This window comes from Ictidomys tridecemlineatus, chromosome 12, assembly GCF_052094955.1.
Source record: "Ictidomys tridecemlineatus isolate mIctTri1 chromosome 12, mIctTri1.hap1, whole genome shotgun sequence".
Lineage (NCBI taxonomy): Eukaryota > Metazoa > Chordata > Mammalia > Rodentia > Sciuridae > Ictidomys > Ictidomys tridecemlineatus.
Window position 1 is genome coordinate 9,709,380 of NC_135488.1, and position 19,607 is coordinate 9,728,986.

The 19,607-nt window shown below is 53.8% G+C and overlaps 1 protein-coding gene across 8 annotated transcripts in view; it reads right to left on the reverse strand.

Moving 5' to 3' along the window:
* Positions 1–19,607, reverse strand: part of LOC144369002 (uncharacterized) — a 57,188-nt gene that overhangs the window by 21,621 nt on the left and 15,960 nt on the right. For 2 of the 8 annotated variants that reach the window (XR_013428421.1, XR_013428416.1), the window contains one exon: positions 4,388–4,553. The exons of 4 other annotated variants lie outside the window; for them this stretch is intronic. The gene's annotated coding sequence lies outside the window, so the exon portion shown is untranslated. Of the gene's footprint in view, positions 1–4,387; positions 4,554–14,225; positions 19,498–19,607 lie in introns of those variants that run through there. 2 more of the 8 variants (XR_013428417.1, XR_013428424.1) reach the window with 2 other exon arrangements.

The following is a 19,607-nucleotide window of genomic DNA, read 5'->3' on the forward strand; positions in this document are numbered from 1 at the left end:
AGAAAAAAAAATAGTAAAATGATAGAATCAATTACTTTTAACACAGTACATATTTAGTATCAAAGCATGGCCCCTTAGTTTATAATAATGCAACAAGCACATCAAATAAATCTGTGTTCTTCTATGATATTTATATAAAATCATGCAACAAAGTTTCCATATTATCTATTGACCTGGTTTATAATTATGAAAATGCATTGCTTTTGCAATAGCAGATTGAGGGAAAAACCTCATGCACGAGGCATTAATATAACTAAATGTTCTGGGCAGAAATTTCATTCATTGGATTTCAAGAGATCAATGACCTGTTAAACTTTATTTATTATTTTGAAAGTATAAAAAGAGCAGGTACATATAGTTTCGTGATATAGGATTACATCAGAACAGCCAACCAAAAGAGCACATTGATATTCAAGTCCTAAGCTGAATAAATTTAAAACAAGTAAATTAAACATGTAACTATTAAATAAACCACAAAACAATGTTAGCCATGTTTTCCTTTTATTGTGTAATTAATATACCAAAATCTGATCATCTATTCATGGATTACACCACAAAGCAGTTTGTGGGGTGTGTGTGTATGTGTGTATGTGTGTGTGTGTGTGTGTGTGTGTGTCTGTCTGTCTGTCTGTGAGTGTGCATGTGCATACATGTTTATGTATGTTTAATACCTGTCTGTGGCTAAATCCATAACCCAGAACACTAAAATAAAAGATGGGGAGAATGCAGGTGAGTCCTGATAGTGTGACCCTTGCCTGCTTCTATGAAGAATTTTTGCTAGGGAGAAGCTCTCTTTTTATGTGAGAGGTAAGGATATAAATAAGTAGCATTTATGTATAATGCAAAAGCCCCGTCTTTCTAGACATGTGCAATTTAGGTCAGAGTGTAGGATTTTGACAGTGGGCTGAATGTAAATACACAGTTCACAAACTGAATACATGTTAGAAATAACAAAGTGCAGCAAGAAAACAAACATGTCCTTGATAATGTGTGGGAAAAGCAAAAATACTTCTTTCAGAAGGACATACTACCAAAATTCACTACTGAGTGAGCCTGGGTGGGCATTTGGCCTATATATACATATATATACACATACATATACCTATTTATATACATATATATATACACATACATATACCTATTTATATATCTATTAAAAGGCTACCCTTCATCTTAATTGAAGGACTCAGGGGTACAATCTATACAACTGGCTAATTTAGAATTAAGGCAGGCAAAAAGGAATGGCTATAACTGGATCCAATTAAGGCTGAATATTATACTGAAAATGGAGCACCAGACTTTCTATTTTTCACACCACATATAGTAGCCTGATCCATTACCCTTTCTTGCATCTCTGGAACCAGGCAATCCTGAAGCCATTATATAGTTGGATTTAGCTATTACTAGAGTTAGTTTCCCTTTTTGCTCACAAGAATTGGAAATCTCTTGCAATCAGTTGAGTCTTAACATTTGGTAAGTGGAAGTGGAATTCTGTGTTAAATCTTAGAATGTGCAATTGGTTGAACCAATATTTGACATGAGATGTATATTTATTATGTTATAGCTGACTAGATAGATAAATTATGGTTATTGAATATTGGAACTGAAACAAGGGTTTCTATGAATGCTTAAGTTTAGAGTTAGGTAAAATTATTTCATCTATTTAACTTTAATTTGCTTTGGTGAAAAGGCTTTTAAATAAACTGGGAGAAATTTCAGTTGAAATCGAATAATCTCACATATGAATCAGTTTTTTGAGACAACTATTTAAGGCTAATTTTTACTGAAATAGTTAGTTGGAAGTAATTTATTTCTTCCATAGTTCGTTCTCTTTCAAATTTCTCTGTTATTAAGTAAATTTTGTTGTCATGTTTAAGAATTTTTTTCTACCATTATTTTTGCTAAATACGCATATACCTTAACACATTTATTTAATGATACATTATTGACATTTTCTTATTTTCATAATTTTTAACATATTAATATTATATATTACTCTAATATTTTATTTTATAAAATTTTTTTTAAAATTTTTCTTAATTTTTTTTTCTAATTTAATTTTTTTTTCCTTTTTTGGTATTGCATACAGATTTGGCCACCTCACTTAAGTTTTATTCACAAAACAATTACAATTCTGCCAAGATGGTTTGTATTCTTTCTTCACGTTTAGAGTCTATATTTCAATCCTCTCTCTTTCTCTGGCTCTCTTTCTATTTCCATATCAATTAATTTATTTTGGTTCAAAGTCTGGCCACATATTCTTTGGGGGTTTTATTGTCTTCAAGTTGTTTTGCTGACTCATCTGATTTCAATCATATTAAAAATTAAAAACATTCAATAGGTTTTGTAGAAGAATTTATACCTCAATATATACACTTTGTTGTTAGTCTCCTTCTAGGGTCCATTCTCAGCTTCCATGTTACTATCCTAGTAACTAAAATCCACGATAAAAAACTGGAGATATTGATGAATAATGACCCAGAAGAGACTCCTAAGATTTGTCTTTGAAAGTTTTGCTTCCTCTTTTCAATTACCCATAACCATACTAATCAGGCAGTTCATTTCTATTATTTAAAAGTTTATAAATAAATAGTAAAAAAATAATTAAATTCTATCTGAATTTTCCCTAAATCTACCAACAGAAAGAAACATAAATATTAACAAAATGCTAGATCAATAATTTTATGGTAAGCAGGTGTACTTTAATTTGGAGCATTATAAGTACTACTCAATAGTTATATTTTTACTAAAAAGAAGGAAATATACTTCATATATCTAAGCAGAAAGTATCGTTTTCTCTGACTTTGATAAACTGGTTTTCAGCAAGTGTGACAGGGCAATTCAGTTGGGGACATAATGCTCTTTTCAAAAAATGATGCTGGCACAACTGGATACCCACACACAACACAGAGGAGTTGGTTGTCTACCCCATGCCAGAGACAAAATCAACTCAAAAAGGTGAGAAGATCCAGACAAACACAACCGTAAGACGCTGAGAGGGAAATGGAAGTTGAAGTCCTGGAGTAGCCAATTTCCTTAGATATGAGACCCAAAGGATAAGCCACAAAATGAAAGGATTGGGCCTCATCAAAATTAAAAGCTTCTATGCTGCAGAGGGCACAATCCTGTGAAAAGATGCTCCGAGATGGTTAAAAAACCTCTTTTCAAATCTTGTATCTGACAAGGTTCTAGTATGCAGCATATGGAGGTGGCTCTAAGGCTGAGAAATAAAAAGGCAGATGAGCCAATTAAAAAATAGACAAAAGACTTTAAATCGACAATTTTTTTCAAAGAAGAATCAGAAATGGCCAGCAACATGAAGAAATGCTCAGTAGCTCTAGCGTTTGGAGGAAGGAGCTCCGTGAGATGCCACCTCCTACCCACCAAGATGCCTATCATCCAGTCTAACCACATCACGGGGCGCACACTGATCCCCGCCCGGGGGCCAGGCTGTGGAGAACTGCACCCCTCACTCACCGCTCGCAGCGGTATAAAATCGTGCAGCCTCGTTGGAAATAGTCTTCAGTTCCGTAAAAACGCACAGAGAGACTGACCCTGTGAGCAGCCCGGCGGGCCCTCCAGACGCCCACGCAGGGTTCTCACCACTGTGACTGTGCGGAGGAGACCAGGGTGTGGTTAGATCACCAGAGCCACAGGTTTAGTTAAGGGAGAGGTGACAGGGGTGCCGAGGTCAGAGAGGAAGGAGGAGAGCCCACGGCCGGCCCAGAGGAGGAGGAAGCAGCCACATACCAAGGAACATGGTGGCCCCAGGAGCTGGGCAAGGCAAAAAGCAGACTCTCCCCGGAGCCTCTGGAAGGAGCAGAGCTGGTCTGTTCGTACCCCTGGCGTGTAGTGCAGATGCCACAAACTGAACAAAGACATTTGTAGCAGAGGTAACAATAAAGGACCAGTATTTCAAGTGCTGTATCAGCCCATTGACTTTCATTATGGTGGAATAACTGAAGCTGTGAACTTTATAAAGAAAAGAGGTTCATCGAGTTCACAGTTCTAGAGGTTCGAGGGCATGGCTCGGCTCTGGTAAGGACCGCATGGCAGATGGCACCATAATGGCGGGGTGGGAGTGAGAGGAGATCCCATCACCAGACAGGAAGCCAAAGAGCAGGGAGGAGCTGGTCTTGCCCCCTCCACCGGGCCCCACGGGCCCCAGTGTCAGGTGCCACCACGGCTCAGCCCCACCACACGGGGGCTCAGCCCCAGCCCCCAGAGGGAACCACTCAAACCAGATGACAGCCCCAGAAGGTGCCCCATAAAGGTGCTGCACCAAGAGAAGAGGAAACCAGACAAAAAGGATCCGTGGCCATTTGCAAAAAGGAAACAAACCCAGCAAACACCTGAGGTAGAACACGGCGGGCAGGGGGGGACTGACCTGACAGGACACTCACACATGTGGCCAGCAGGCGGCTCTGGCACCCACGGGGACAATGTGACCATCCCACTGAGGTCGCAGGCACACATCCAGTGGCCGGCACTTCTGCTCCCTCTAGAAACCTCCTGCACCTTCCGACAGGCGGGGAGGCTCCGCAGCAGTTTTCCTTGCAAAAGAAAAAAGTCAGATGGAAATGAAATGTCCAACCCCAGAAAACAGATGAACTCGTCCCCCGGGAAACCACGCTCACGAGTGTCGGGGATCCAGCCCACGATCCTCAAGACGGGCAGCTGGGAACACGCTGAGAAACCTTCAGAAGGAGCCTGGCCACCCAGCCACCGCGCCTGCCCACGGCCAGCTCCACCCACGTGCTCCCTGCCACAGAACACCACGGGCTCTGGGCCATGGGACACCCACGTGCTCCGGGCCACGGGAGCAGAGCCAGGACCCCAGGTTTAGCTTCAGCTACCCCAAGTTACATTCCTGCCACTTTCCTCTAGAAGCACTCAGTCTGTGGCCTCCTGGACCAAGGTCACTTCTGGACCATGCTGCAGGGTGGAGCTACCGTTTCCCAGACAGTGACACACGGGCACAAGTGCTGCCCATCAGCCGTTTTCTTGACCCTGGGGGTGGCCAGGCACCACTCTGTAGACGTCTTGCCTGGGTTTCCAGAGTGTCTGGGAGATGCTTGCTGATTCCTGGCTTCTTGGGACCATCCACCTCTGGAACAGGGTGCTGAGGTGACTTTGGCCTCCGCGTCCCACACTCCTGAGCAGGCACATGCGCATCCTGTCCCTGCCTTTCCTCACATTGGTGAAGGGTCTGGGACTCTGCCAACTGTAGACGATGGGGAGGCTTAGGTACCGGACACCCGGGGTCTTGGTGCATGTGCCTCAGTCCTCTGAGTCCCTCCTGTCACTGCAGGGTATGGACACCAGCTCTGCAGCCATGCTGGGTGGGAAGTGGCCGTCTAGGGGAGGGGGAGCCTGTTACCTGTCCTGGAGTCCTCCCTCTTGCCTCTCGGGACCCCTGCGTGGCAGACCACCCACTCAAAGCAGGGCACCATGAGCAGCCTCAGCGTGTCTCCAGAGCCACTCTCACGTGGACATGGTCGAGGACAGCTGGTCCCAGCCTCCTGCTGTCTGCGGCTTAAGCTTTTGCTGCTGGTGATTATATTGCTGCCCGTTACTGTCCGTGGATAATGGGCAGCAGTGCCCAGTTCTGCAGAACTGCCACGTGGCCACCCAGAAGCACAATCCTGGCGGGCAGTCGGGCCATGGAGAAGCCCACAGGATCCTCCAGACAGTGGAAGCTGAGTCTGGCCCCTGGGGACATGAGCCGTAGGTCTGCGGAGGGAGTTGAGGGAGTCACAGAGGTGGGGCAGGTGGCCCGGGAAGCAGGCCCCTGTGACCCATGTTATTCTGTGGGGACATTCCACCTCACAGCTCTCCTGGACTTATGACCGAGGGTGGAGGTCATTTCTGGCTGTCTCCACCAGGAAAGGGGAGCGGGGACCCGCATGGTGCCAGCTGGTGAGGCTGCAGACAGCGTGATGGGACCTGACGGAGAACCGAAGGCCAACTCTGGGCAGGCGAGGGTGGGAGGGGCAGAGGTGGTGCCTGCCCTGGGCTGGACAGATGACCAGCCAGGCCGGCCATAGCTAAATCTTACCCCGTGTTTTCTGCATTTCCTGGGGAGGAGGTGGGACGGCTACTAACATTCTGAGGAATCAGATGGATGCCGTAAAAGTCGCTGGCGACCCTCGTTATATTAAAGGGAATAATTGCAGGGCCCGGGTGGCGTCGCCTCCACCTTCCCGCGTGTGCGTCTCGCCTTCTATGCCCAGCCGTGACCGCCTGGTGGGTGATGGCCGTTATAAAACTGATGGACAGCTGAGGTGGGCCTGAAAAAAACGATCAACTTCTGACACTGCTTCCTTAAGGGACACCGCGACAGGGGACAGTGAAGGGCTTCTGCCTCTCTGCCAGGTGACTTTTTTTTTTTTTAATCTGTTTGGTTTTGTTTTGTTTCTAAAGGAAAAATGTTCACAAGCACCAACGTCTCTCGATTTGCAGAAAATTAATTCCGTAGATGATGTGGAAATGATGGCCGATGAAGTTAATGAGATATTACCGAAGGCTGGGTAAACAATTAGCAGTATTAGCCGGGAAGATAAACCAGGACCTGTGGCCATCGCACAGAACCGCACTAATTAAACTAAAATTACAGTCAGCCAGGGAGACAAAGGCGCGGGACGGCTGGCCATGGACGGAGCTGATATTGCAAAAGCCAAACTGATATTAAAGATAAAAGGGGGAGGGGCGTTAAAGCCACCATCTCCCCCGCCCCCGCATTGTCCCCATGAGCCCAGGTTCTGCATCTGGCCACGCTGTGGGTCTCTGGAGGTTTTGAGTCTGCATCTCCTCATGTGCATCACCTGCGTGAGTCATGCCCATCCGAGGAAGGAGCCCCTTCCTGACCCCACAGATGGTCCACCAATTCCCTGAAGCATGAAATTAGCTTCCTTGTTTTTGAGCATCAAGAGCCGCAGACCTTCCTAAGAAAAATTAGCTGCGTTCAAATCTCAGCGTTACACATTAGACCTGAGACCCTCACATCCTGTCCCTCAGGGTTGCGAGGCTGCAGTTCTCATCATCATCATCATCATCATCATCACTATCCACAGTCTTCCTGCTTAGGAGCCTGCTGTCTCCTCCTCCTGCCTTGGGAGCCTGATGGAAATGGAGATGGGTGAACCCCGAGGCAGGTGGCCTTCCACCCAGCAGAGCCCTGGGTGAAGCCCGGGGTCTGGCTGCTGTGCTGGCACCTGGCCTGCGCCATGGTGGAGGGATCCTGGAGAACCAGGTGTCTCTGTGAGACCCAGGGTTGGCTGTAGAGGGACACAGGAAGAGCTGGCCCCTCTCTTGAGCCCATCCAGCGTTCCCAGAGCTCTGGGTCATCTACGCCCGTGTTTGCTGACTCAGAGTCCCATGCATACGGAGGGGCCCCATGGCCGCCTCACTCCTGGGATAGCCAGGAAGCCTGCCTGGGCAGTCCCTGCATAGCCCAGATTGGTCACCAGAAGAGGGACAGGACCAGAGTCCTCTGAGAGGATCTTGGGAGGTCAGAACCAGCTGGGCTGTGTGTTCTCAGATCTTTATCCAACGGCAAGGTCCAGGGGCAACCGAAGGGTCACCCTGCACCAGCCGTCTGAGGGTGACCGTCCATGGCTGAGCGCACCTCTGCTGCCCGTGCGATTTGCTGGATCTGGGACCGGAGCCTGAACTCCTAATGCGACTCTTCCTCTAGAACGCTGCATCCTGGCTGCACAGACCCCTCCCGCCCGGGCCTGGAGCCCTTTCTGTGCCACCATAACAGGGGCATGGGATGAGGCTGGCTTCCTCTGCAGGCACACCGCTGGCTGCTGCCTCTGTCACATCTGGTCTTCTCCTCCCTAGCTGGACACTCATGGGTCAGCCATCGAGACTCTTCAGACTGGGCCTTTCCCTCCGGTCCGGCCAGCCCCACTCTGGCTCATGTGGCTGCTGCCTCCCAGAAGCCGAAGCCCAGCTCCTTCTGAAACCCCAGAGCTCTCCTGGCTGCCATCACAAGGCCAGTTTTCTGTCTTGGCCTTCTGTTGGGTGAAGGCCGGCTGTTGAGAATCATCTGGGGAAGACATGCTGTCCAAGGGGCCAGTGGACCAGGGCTACTGCCATGTTTGACGTGAAGTCATTTGACAACAGTGTGCAGGTCTGGGCTCCGGGCATGCTGCCGTAGCCCTGGTGGGGTTGGCTGCAGAAGGCAGGACGTTGGGGACAAGCTGGAGGGGTGCTCAATGTTGAGCAGTGGCCCTGAGAATCCCACCTGAGTAGTTCTCCAAGGGCAGGAGCCAGGGACTGAGTTTCCCAGGTGTGATCCGGTCCCGCCAGGCTGCACAGCGCCCAGAGACAGGATCAATTAGCCCTCGTTAGTGACTCCTTTATCAGTGCAGCCTAAGATGCCCGCCAGCCCAGAGCCAGCACCCATCTGTCAAACACAGCATCATTTCAGGTCACAGCTGTCATCTGCAGCATTGGCGGGGCTGGAGGGAAAGCTCTCAGCGACTTCCGGCACCTGAGAACAGAGCTGAGAGAGACCTCCAGGTAAGCACTGTGATTCTGCCAGTAATTAAATAACCTTAAACTGACTCATTATCTTCAGAGTTACATGTTAATAATTTAACTGGCAAACATTTCATAAGTTAATTCTGAAGACTTAAGCAGAGACAGATTTAATTAATTCCATATTTACACTGTTTTTGCGCTTTTAACTTCAAGTGATTTCCTGCAAAGTCAAGGAGCATCTAGGCACGTTCCAGAGGTGGCAAGATGCCAGCAGCGACCAGACTGTGGGGGGCGGGCGCTCCTCAGTGGGCGAGGCCAAAGGAAGAGGCTCCTGGCAGAGAGGGCAGGTCTCTCGGGAAGGGCAGGTCCCTGCTGGGAAAGCAGTATTGATAGGAGGGTTGTCCTGTCATCTCAGCTCGTCAGAAGTCACAAGGTGCCATGCCATAGGACATCACATGGTGCCTTTCCACGTGTTTGTGTCCCCAACATGCTAAATGCTGGACACGGCGCTGGTGTCCAGGGATGGTTCTCGGTGTTCAGGGGAACAGGGAAGGTGGGCGCCTTATCCTTTGTCCAGAGAGCTTCCAGTGTGCAGCCTCGAGCCCTTGCTCCTCCCCTGCAGCCCACTCTGGGCCAGGGAAAGACCCAGTGCAGCTTCAGCTGTACCCAGGATGTCCCTGGAGTCACCTCCCCTGCACTCCCAGGGCATCGAGCCTCCCTCCTCTCTAGCTGGTTCCGAGTCTTCTCCTTTGTCCTGAGTGAGTCTCTGCTGAGCCCGGTGCTGGGGCTCCCGGCTTCCCTCTGGTCCTGGTGGAACAAGCATGCCCCTCTCCCCACCGGAGCGCCACGTGGGCAGCAGCCGCCAGCCCTTGATCTTGTCTCCTGTCTTCCTTTGTTTTAGGAAAGGATAGACGTTGGCTCCTAATTAACCCAAATGCCTTTGCTTTAGTGAAAGCCTGGGTGAGGTTAATGATTCCACTCTGCCTCTACACGTGTTCTTTCAGAAGGTAACCCAGGCACAGGAGGGGACTGGACGGGAGGGGACTGCAGGGCGTAGCAAGCCCGCTGCGGGGGCAGGGCACGGAAGCCACTCTTACTAAGGCCCGGGGAGGCTCGGATCTGCTGCTAATCACAGACACTGTTCCAGGATTGATGGACATTCAGAGTCAGGCCACAGCTGTAGGGGAGAAAGGACACAGTGGGAACCAAGCGTCAGATGTCCACGGCGGGAAGGGGGCGTGGGCTGGGCTGGGTCGGTAATGACTGCCTCCTCTGCCACCTCTTCACTTAGGGCCCAGACTGAGCCCCAAGGAAGGGAGCAAAGGCGTGGAGCAGCCCAGGCACGGCTGCACCGCCCTCTCTGGGAGGCCGAGGACCTGGGGCTCTGCACCCCGAGCTCCCACCCAGGACCTCCCGCTGTCCCCAAGAACACCCAGCTCCATCGTAGATACGCACCATTTCTGGGCTGCATTAATTTTTAATCAGCCGGTTACATCCAATCTAATCATACTACTGAGGGCAGTTTCTATATTTCATAAGCACAAATAAATCCCTTCCCCATCTCCCCCGCCCCTGGTGGCAGTTTGCAAAGACCTTTGGGTAGCGGTTTTCAACCTCCATCTCCTGCAGGCATCCCCGGCTTGTAAGTACCTCTGAAAGATTCATTGTTGCTTAAATAATTGAATCTATTTAAAGAAATGAAGCCAATTAACTTTTCAGTTTATGACTAAGAAATAATTTCACTGTGTGTGGTCAGATTCGAATAAGTATCTGGGGATTCAATTACTGTTTAGAGGTCAGAAAAATGCAAGCAGCATCCTAAACTATGCAGGACAGAGCGTTCGGGCACGTGGCACGGGACACGGGCCCTTTGCACAGGATTCATGGTAAGACACCAGGCAATTGGAACTCTGTGTCTAACATCCTCAAATAGACTTTTCTACCAACATCCTGAGGCTATACTGGCCAGTGAAGGCTGTGCCCTGCTCCCGTGACCTCTGTGCTTCCTCCTGTGCCCTTTACTTCCTGCCGTAAGAAACCCAGTCCCCTCCTGGTCTCTATCTGATCTTAGGTCTCTTCTTGGGCTCTCTGTTCACATCAAGCTGTAAATAATGGATATAAGGTAAGAAAAATGTAGAAAAGCAGGTGTCCTCCTCCACCTCCTTCAGGACAGCCCAGCACAGAAGGCCCATGCTGACCACCGGCCACACTGACCTCCGATGGCGACCACAGCCATTCTTCCCAGCATGCACCTCTTCTGTGCCCATGCCCAGGGCTTCCGTGTCTGGTCCTGGACTCCATGCTGGGGATGGCCAAGCTCCTTTGCCCCTGAGCTTCATCCTGTGGCCGTGTGGCCATCTCTGCCACGACTCCCAGTCCAACTCTGCTCCAGCCCTTCTCTCAGATCCAGAAAGGTGGCTCAGACATTTGTGTGGCTGTCCTTCCTCCCTTCTCAAACTGAATGCCCCAAAGTGGACTCGGCCGCTGCTGGAGGCACTGCCCCCCCCCCACCTTCCCAGCTGCCCAAGCCCCAGGTGTGGCTGCCGCCCGGCTCTCCCACTTTGTTCAGTCACAAAGGACGTGAACTCCGTCTCCTCGAGTTCTCTCATCTGACCCCGCCGGGTCACTGAAGTGGCTCTGTGGGCTCCCTATACCTGCTTTTGACTTCTCCACCCTGGTCATCCAGCAGCCTCCGTGGGGGATCCTCCTCCCTGCAGCCTCCTCGCATCTCCACCCACCAGGGTGCCTCTGCTCAGCCATCCTCTCCTCCCCTAGGTGACACGTCAGAGTCACCAGGGAGCCTGTCTCCACCACCTGGCCCTGCCCCTCCACACTGCACTCCCCCCGCCCCCTGGAACGGCGGATCCCTGGCCCAGGCCTCCATGTGAACAGTCGGCGGCACTTGGCAAAGGCCAGAATCAGGAGACACCTTGAGGCGGGCACCTGGCCAGCTGCCTTGTTGTTCTGCAGAGGGACAAGGGAGGTGACATTTCTGGGAGAAGGGCCGAGTGACTGCGTTGTCTCCTGCAGGATTGGAAGGGTGTCAGGGTGGGGGCCTGAGGCCCAAGTCTTCATGCAGTGAGATTTTACTCTCAGGGATTCCTCTGGAACACCCCCAGTTTCATGTCACTGGGGGTCATGGGGCCACCCGCAGGCAGTCCTAACAAGGCAAATGCATCTCACTACCCGACGGGGCCAGTCTCCTGGAAGGAGTGCCTGTAAGTAGAGGGACACAGGGACTGACCCACAAGGCCACAGACACCTTCCCTGCCTCCAAGGCCTTCAGGACCCGGGACCACACCGTCCAGCAGACAGCAGCACGGCTTCCCTCCTGCTCCAGGTGGGCTGGGGACCCACCAGGCTGCTCCTGTGGCGTGGATTTGGAGAAGGGTCCCACCATGGCAAACCTTTTCTAGAACAACCCAGTGGGAGTGGCCGCTCCTTGGGCTGGAAGGGTCAGGTGTCCCCAGACTGGCTGAGGTCAGCCGTGCTGTGGAGTGGGGGGGTACCCTGGGGAGGGGAAGCCCAGGGGCCTCGAGCAGGTGACCCTTCCTCCCCTGGGGTCCAAGCAACGTCAGTCTCCTCCTCAAACAGTCGACCACAGGGAGAAATGACCCTTGGCCACAAACTGGAAGTTAATTGTCTCCGTTTCATTAGAGGATCTTATTATGTCAGCGCTGGCCCGGCTCTGGGCCAGAGGAGGGAGGGTGTGTCCATGGCCCTGCCTAGGGACCCTGGCACCCTGTGGCCCGGACCAGGGAATGCAGCTCCTAAGCAATGACAAAGTGGCCCTGGGCGAGACGCTGTGGCCAGGGAGGAGCCGGCCAAGATCCAGACAGAACAGCAGCCCCCGGAGCACAGTGCCTGATGGAGAAATCCAAGTTCCTCCATCGCCGAGGTGGAGATGGAGCCTCACCCCAGCATAAGCCAAGGCGAGTGTCCCCAGAGCCATGGCCTGGAAAGGAGGCCTCTACCCCCCAGCAGCTGGGTAGGTGCAGTCCCTGGACATGAGTCCTGGGCGGAGGCTGCTGGACATGTATGGGCAGCCCTGCGCAGGGTGGGCCCTGAGCTGGGGGGGGTCCCCTCGCTGCAGAGCCCCTGTGGCCCCTGTGTGAGTCACAGGCCACACACTTTAACCCACCAAGAATGGCTGAGCATGAGGCGACTGTCCTCAGATCTCCCCTCTGGGGACAGAGCTCACCTGTCCTAGGTGTGGCCTGGGCTTCTTGGTGCAGTGTTGACTGATGTTCATGTTTCCCCCCGAAACAGTCCACTAAAATCCCGAACGTCAGTGGACTCTTACCCCTTGGACCAAGCCCCACTGATGCCCGCCTAGGTCATGGGCGCACTCACTGGAAGGTGCTTTGTGTGTGTGAGATTGAGGCGGGCACGGCCGGGTGAGGGGTGGGCGCACTTCCACCCCAAGGGCCTCACTCTCTGTTTTCACACAGTCAAGTGGCTCCAGCAGCTCAAATGAGGACGACATGGGCTCCCAGCTGGCTTTTCGGGGGCCCTGCAGGTGCAGGCCACCTGGCAGGAGGGTCTGGTGAGGTCCGTGAAAGGCCAGTTCTCTGCGCTCTCACACATACCCTGTGCCTAGTCACTGCCACCCCAGCTGACCCTGAGTCCCCAGGTCTCTTTCTGGCCTGGGACTCCTCTGGTTTGGCTTCTCCACACCTGGTGTCATCTGCTGAGCACACTGTCACTCCTCGTTCCCTGAGTGATGGAGAGAAGGATCGCAGCAGCACTAACCGGGTGGAGGTGGGGGTGTTAGTGCGGCAGCACAGGATGGGGTCATCGAACCCTCTGGTCCTTTTAATGAGCTCCGAAATGACTTCTGGTCTGTCCTGAGACATGTCCCTCCACAGCAGACCACACGCCTTGGAGTCCATCCATTTTTGTTGGAACTGTGGACCGAAGTGGATGGCCCCCAGGGATTCCACCCGACTGAAGCACCCAGAGGCACCCGAAGGCTCTCCGAGTCATGAGTCCAGGACTCTGTGTCTTGAATCAACTTCATTCAGTCGTATTTACCGGTATCCCCAGCATGCCAGACCCCGTGCTAGATGCCACATCCCCAACTCAGGGCTCAGTGTCCTGTTGGGACAGCTGGATGGCACCAGAGATTAAGGAGACCAAGGGCGGACCCAGCCCACCCAGCCTCGGGAAGCTGCTGCTACGGAGGGGCTGCCAGCAGGACCCGAGGCTGGGTCCCAGGGAGCAGGCACGGGCGCAGGGACGGGCACAGGGCGGGCGGGGGAGCGGACTGCTCTGCAGCCAGGGCACTCGAGGAGAGCCACGACTCTCCACGTTCAAGGATGCTCTGTGTCCATTCTGGCAGACGGCCACCTCTGTGCTGTCGTCACCTCTCTGAATGGTGCAGCGTGACGGGGAAGGGTGGGCAGAGGAGAATTTAAACCCTCCCACCTCCACGTTTCCTGACCAACACCCCCAGGGCCAAGCGTCTTCCCACCCATCTCCTCCTGACCCCCCCCCCCGAAATTATAGAAAAGAGCTGAGCTGGACACACTGTGACCACAGGCGTGGACCGAGGTGGTCACCTGACTTCCCAGCCTGGCTGATTGGCAGCCTATCCCCGCTGCACTCACAGCCGGCCTGCCAGTTACAGCTTCGTGCAGGAGACCGGTTTATCAGGGACAGGACAGTCCTGATGGTTATAAGAATCTCTGAGGGTGCTGTCTGGATGATATTAAGTGGAGCAAAGTAGGTCAATATTGTGTGGAATAATGAACTCGAGTTTAATCAACACATCATAAGCAAAATTATGTGGAGAAGCCTCGCATGTTATTGTTGCTGTTTGGTTATTTGACTACTTAATCTTTTAATATATGCACTTAATAATAAAATAATTTTACATGTAGATAGAAATCATTTTTCGACAATCATGCGGTGTACTTAACAATATGTTAATAATGCATCTTGCTGTATTTGTGGGGAAATGTCTTTGTACCGTTGGGAGACATTGGGGGCACACCCATGGACAGCATGGTGTTCCACATGCACACAGTAGGAGCTTAATAACTTGGGCAGAGTGGAGTTCAGATGTGTGGCTGTGCCCCGGGTCGCCAGCTGGACCTGCCCCAGGGAAGGACTTCCTGTTGTTCTGTGACACAGGGATCCAGGGAAGACTAGTTCTGTCCACTCAAGAGGCCAAATGTGACCCTTGTGCTTTAGAGGGGCCTCCTGGCTGGCGACTCCCGAGGCTGCTGCCCCCCTGAGCCCAGCCCCTCCCTGGGAAGTGAGCTGGCTGCAGTGAGCCCCGGAGTCAGGACAGGCCCGGTCAGCACCTGCCATGGATACTGCTCCTGCCAGCTAAAGGAGGTGTGCCCATGTCCAGGGGCATTTGACCCGCTGAAGCTACACCATGCCCTGGCTGACCCACCTGCACCCTGGCTGAGGGCAGGGTGGTGCATTCTGGAGGGCGGCCTCCCTCTGAGCCTGCTCTCTCTCCCTGGCCTCTCCGGTGCCCGCCGTCTGTGAGACAGCAGAGGAGGGAGCACGCCCCTCTCCAGGGAGTCGGGCATTGGCTCTGGCCCAGGGATGGATCCTGTGCACCTAGGAGGCCAGAGCCTAGCCGTGTGGTCAGCAGCCCTCATCATCCCACCCGGCTGCTCTGCTCCCCTCTGAAAGTGACCTTCAGAGCTGGTCCATGGGCTGCAGGAAGCCAGATTGCTTTCTAGTAAAGCACAGTTTAGGCTCAGTTTCAGGGATTTTCTGGGTGTTTTTATCTTCGCAGAGAAGCCATAAAGACTCCGTGGCAGCTGGGCCGGCCGTGGAGCTGACGCTGGCTGTGCTCATCACGGGGTAATGGCCTTGCTGAGCCGCGCTCAGCTCAGGCAGCGGCAGACGCAGGCGGGCAGCTTGATGGATGCGCTTCATCAGCACCTGCACCAGGCGGGCGGCTCTGGGGTTTCGGGGGGCCGAGGTCCCGCTCCAGGGGAGGGACGGGTGGTTTCCAGGGGTCAGGTGCAGAGGGCCAGGCCAAGGGCACCAGTGGGCCTGGGGGCAGCTGAGGGAGCCCGGGGCGCTGGTGGGGAGCGGGGTGAAGCCCTTTCTCCAGCTGAGCGGATGGTCAGTTCTGACACTGCCCTGGCTGTTGGGTTGATGGGATTCATTGGGGGAGGCCGTCTTGGAAGCCGGGCAAATCCCAGTTTCAATCTCAACTTCCTCGTGATCTCCAGGCCTCAGCAAAGTCCACGTTTTGAGCCTCATTTTCTCTGTTCGTCCAACCAGGACCCACAGGCTTCTCGTCACCCTTTGCCCTGTCACGAGCCACCCCAGACTTAGAGGCTGACCAGGAATTTCATACTGTCCTGCAGGTGGGTGGACTGACCGCTCAGCAGAGGGGGGTGGTGTGGCTTCTCTCGTGGGTGTACTCAGGTGGTGGCTGTACCCAGCCTCTCCACTCAGCCTCTCCACTCACTGATGGCCAGGGCGGGGTCACCTCTCCCTCCCTGGTGCCTACCCTCCCGGCCCGGCTGTCCGTCTCCTGGTGGTTGGTTGCTTACATGGTGAGCGCTTTTCCCAAGACTGTGCAAAGAGGACGCAGACAGAGGCCACAAACAGACCCCAGGGCTCCTGCCACAGCCTCCTCCCCAGCTGGATGGACAGCCCACCTCCACCTGGCTGTGGGAGGAGTGGCCGAGCACGACTGTGGCCATCTTTCCCCATTCTCCAAGGACCCCTGAGCGCAGTAATGAGGGAAAGACGCCAGGCGCCCTCCAGCCCTGACACCGGCTCCCAGGAACTGGCCGCTCCTGTCCCTTCTGCCCGTGTCCTTCCCTAGGCCTCTAGAAACAAGAGCTGTGTCAGTAGCACCAGAGGCCCATGTCCAGCCTGTCCTCCAGCTGGCCACGCAGTGGGGAACCTGGACACCGAGGCTTTGAGTGAAGATGGCTGTCTCCACCCTGGCTGCACAGGGGGACCCCAGGGGGCCAGCACACAGGCCAGCTCCTGTCCCAGTGCCGTTCTCATTTGGTGGTTATGCACGGTTCCCAGATCTACTTCAACGCCAGCCGCGAGAGGGCAGCCCTTGGGCTCCCCAGGGAGTGCACTGCTGAGCTAGGACCCAGGGGGAGAATGCCGAGGGAGACCCCAGACGATGGGGCTCAGGTCGCAACGTCCCATGGGCACCTGTCACCTGCGCTCTGGCTCTCAAGTTCAGCCGGAGGGCACAGACGGCCATGCCGCATCACCCCGCCTGCCCGTCTCCTCTGGTGAGCGCAGAAGGCACTTTTCTTCTCTGGAGATTCAATGCCACAGTCATAAAAGCAGCATGGTCACAGAGACCCCACTAGGGAGGACGCGGGCATATTCGTTTCTGCCAGGCCCGCCGCGGGTGATGGATATAAATAGCCGGCGTTTCAGAGGGGAGCGCTGAGCAGGTGCAAATATCACCACATCTGAAGGAAGGTGCTGCGAGCGTATTTTTCCTGGGTAATTGGGGTTATGAGCAGCTGCCCCGAGAGCGGGCAGGGTCTGCTTCTGCAGCCAGCGCCTCCAGGCTGAGTTAGTGCCGCCCCTTGCTGCCGCCAATGTCCACCAGCCAGTTAACCCTTTCTAGCTGCTGGGCGAGTGTCCCCCACCTGCACCTGCCCAGCTTCCTTTGCCCATGAGAACTCCTTCCCTGCCCACGGTCACTGTCTGAGGGTGAGGACGCAGGAGGCTGCAGGAGTCAGGGTGGGAGGCGAGGTGACTCTGCCGCAGGAAGGAGAAGGCAGGCGAGCCTGATGGCCGTTTCTACACAGAGGCACAGGTGGCCCACTCCACCCTCCCGCCTGCCCACCCCTCAGGCTGGGACAGGCTCTGGAGGGACCCTCCACCTAAGCAGGCTGCCCAGTTTTCCGCTGGCATTGGGCGAGCTCAGGAGTGGCCTGCTGTTCCAGAGCAGGAGCGGGCAGCAGAGCCCAGCTGGGGCAGTGTCTCTGGGCTCCCGGTGTGTGCGTAACCCTCCTTTGCCTCTGCTCTGGACGCTGATGCAGTGGGGAGGCCTGGCTGGGTCCTGGAGCGGGGAGGCCACTTTCCAGCAATCTTTGAAGGTCCCAGCAGGTTTCACCAAGTCCTGGGTCACCGCAGGGCTTGACAACGCCCGACCCTTTCCTGAAGAGTTGGTATTTGGAGAAACTAGGTTCTGTCCATTCTGATGCGGCGAGCAGCCGATTGGCAGCTCCCGGGTCACCTCCCAGGGACCTCGGCAGCCTGGACAGGGGATGTGGGTTTATGGGAAACCTCTCTAGCAGGGCTGGGGCCTGGACAGGACCCTCCACCCTGGGCTGAACAGGGTCAGGGTCAAGTCCAAGATCCAGGTGGGGCAGGGCGGTGACCCCTGTAGCCTCTCCTTGGTTTGCAGAAAGTGTCTTCTCCCTGTGTCCTTGATGGCTGTCCCTCTGTGTGCTGAGTGTCTCGTGGCCATCCCTCTGTCTGTCCTGATCCCTTCCTAGGAGTACTGCAGTGATGTTGGGTCAGGGCCACCCTAATGGCCTCCTTCTAGCTTCATCAGGTAAGGGATGCCGGCCCTCCTGACAGCACGGTCAAATCTGAGATCCTGGCCTAAACTTCAGCCTGGGAGTTTAGGGGGACACTGTCAGCGACCAGTCTGTATGGTCACTCAGCCTGGCCACATGACGACGAGGGGCCAGGGCTGCCGGTGCAGGAAAGGGATGCACCTCCAGGTAGCCACCTTCCCTGGCTAGCCACACCTTCCCTGCCACTTCCCGCGGCAGCTGTCCCTTCTACCCCTGCAGCCTAACGAAGACGGATTGCTCCTCTCACGTCTAAAGGCTCTTGAACAGAGAGCAGAATCGATTTCATATATGGAGGCGGGAGCGTCCCCTGCCAGGCCAGCACGGGGTGCGCTTGATGACAGAGCGCCACCCTCAGCAGATGCTGCTATCCGGGAGGCCGGGTGTGCGCCTGCCCCCGAGCAGAGGGCAGCGCGCTGGCCTCGTGCCCCATCACCGCCCCAACGGGTCTGAGTCAAAATTTTTTTCCCTCATCATTTTCCACGGATCTGCTGCCCCTCAGTGAAACCGTTTGCAGGTCATGAAATAGGACCCATCAGCACTTTCAGAACTCATTTCCTCCACGGCGTCTCCGAGCTGGGAGTCTCAGCCTCGTCAAGCACTTCCCTTGCTCAAGAACCTTCGGAGGCTCCCCACTGCCTGCCCTCCTGCAGGAGCCGTGCTTCCTCCCCTGTCTGCAAATGGGACTTACATCTCTGAACAGCTCAGCTACTCCCCACCGCACCCCCACTTCCTGGGGGTGCAGTGTCTCACCTTCTGCCCCAGCTCCCTCCAGCTCCCTGCCTCTCTGGGTTCCTACTGCTCCTGCAGCCTGAGCCAGTCAGAAGGTGGCTACTCCGGGATTGGTCTCACAGGCCGGAGCTCCATGACGCCATTCTTCTCTGGAGCTGCAACAGGCAGGCAGTGAGGAAAGGGCTCCCACGTTCTCCAGGAAGTCACTAGGGCTTGAGGTCTGGCTGGACAGGGGTCTTTTCAGGCCACAGGATTATTTTCTACAGTACCAATCATGGCTTTGAAATCAAGGCATTACTTATTTATCTAAAGCCCCAAATACTTTAATCTGCAGGCTTTCTGCCTCTGTGACTCAGCTGTTTCCTTAAACAAGGGTGCTCTAGGACAGTTGTGTCCTTTCTCTGCTGTGACCTTTGGGGCCGGGAGTCTTACGTTGGTGTAGAGAGGACAGATGCCTGCCACCCGATCCCGGAGCAATGCCCACACCGTCACCAATGGACTGCTGGCTTTGTGAACTTTCTCTGCAGAGTTCCTCAGCTTCGGTTTTTCAGGGACACTGTGTTTGGTTTTGCAAACTGCAGCGTAACGTAGGGGTCAGCGTAGGAACCCTGGAGCCAGCATCCTGGTTCGAGTCTTGGCTCTGATGCTTGCTAGCTGTGCGGCTTAGGGCAAGTCACCTCACGTCTCTGTGCCCTGCTTTCTTCAGCCGTGAGGTGGAGGCTAATCAAAGCACCTGGCAGAGACAATTGCTTCAGGGGCCAAGAACAGGGTCCTGTGGCTCCCTGACACAGCCCTGGGAGCAGAACCCTGGATTCAACCCAACTTCCCAACTTGACTTTACCA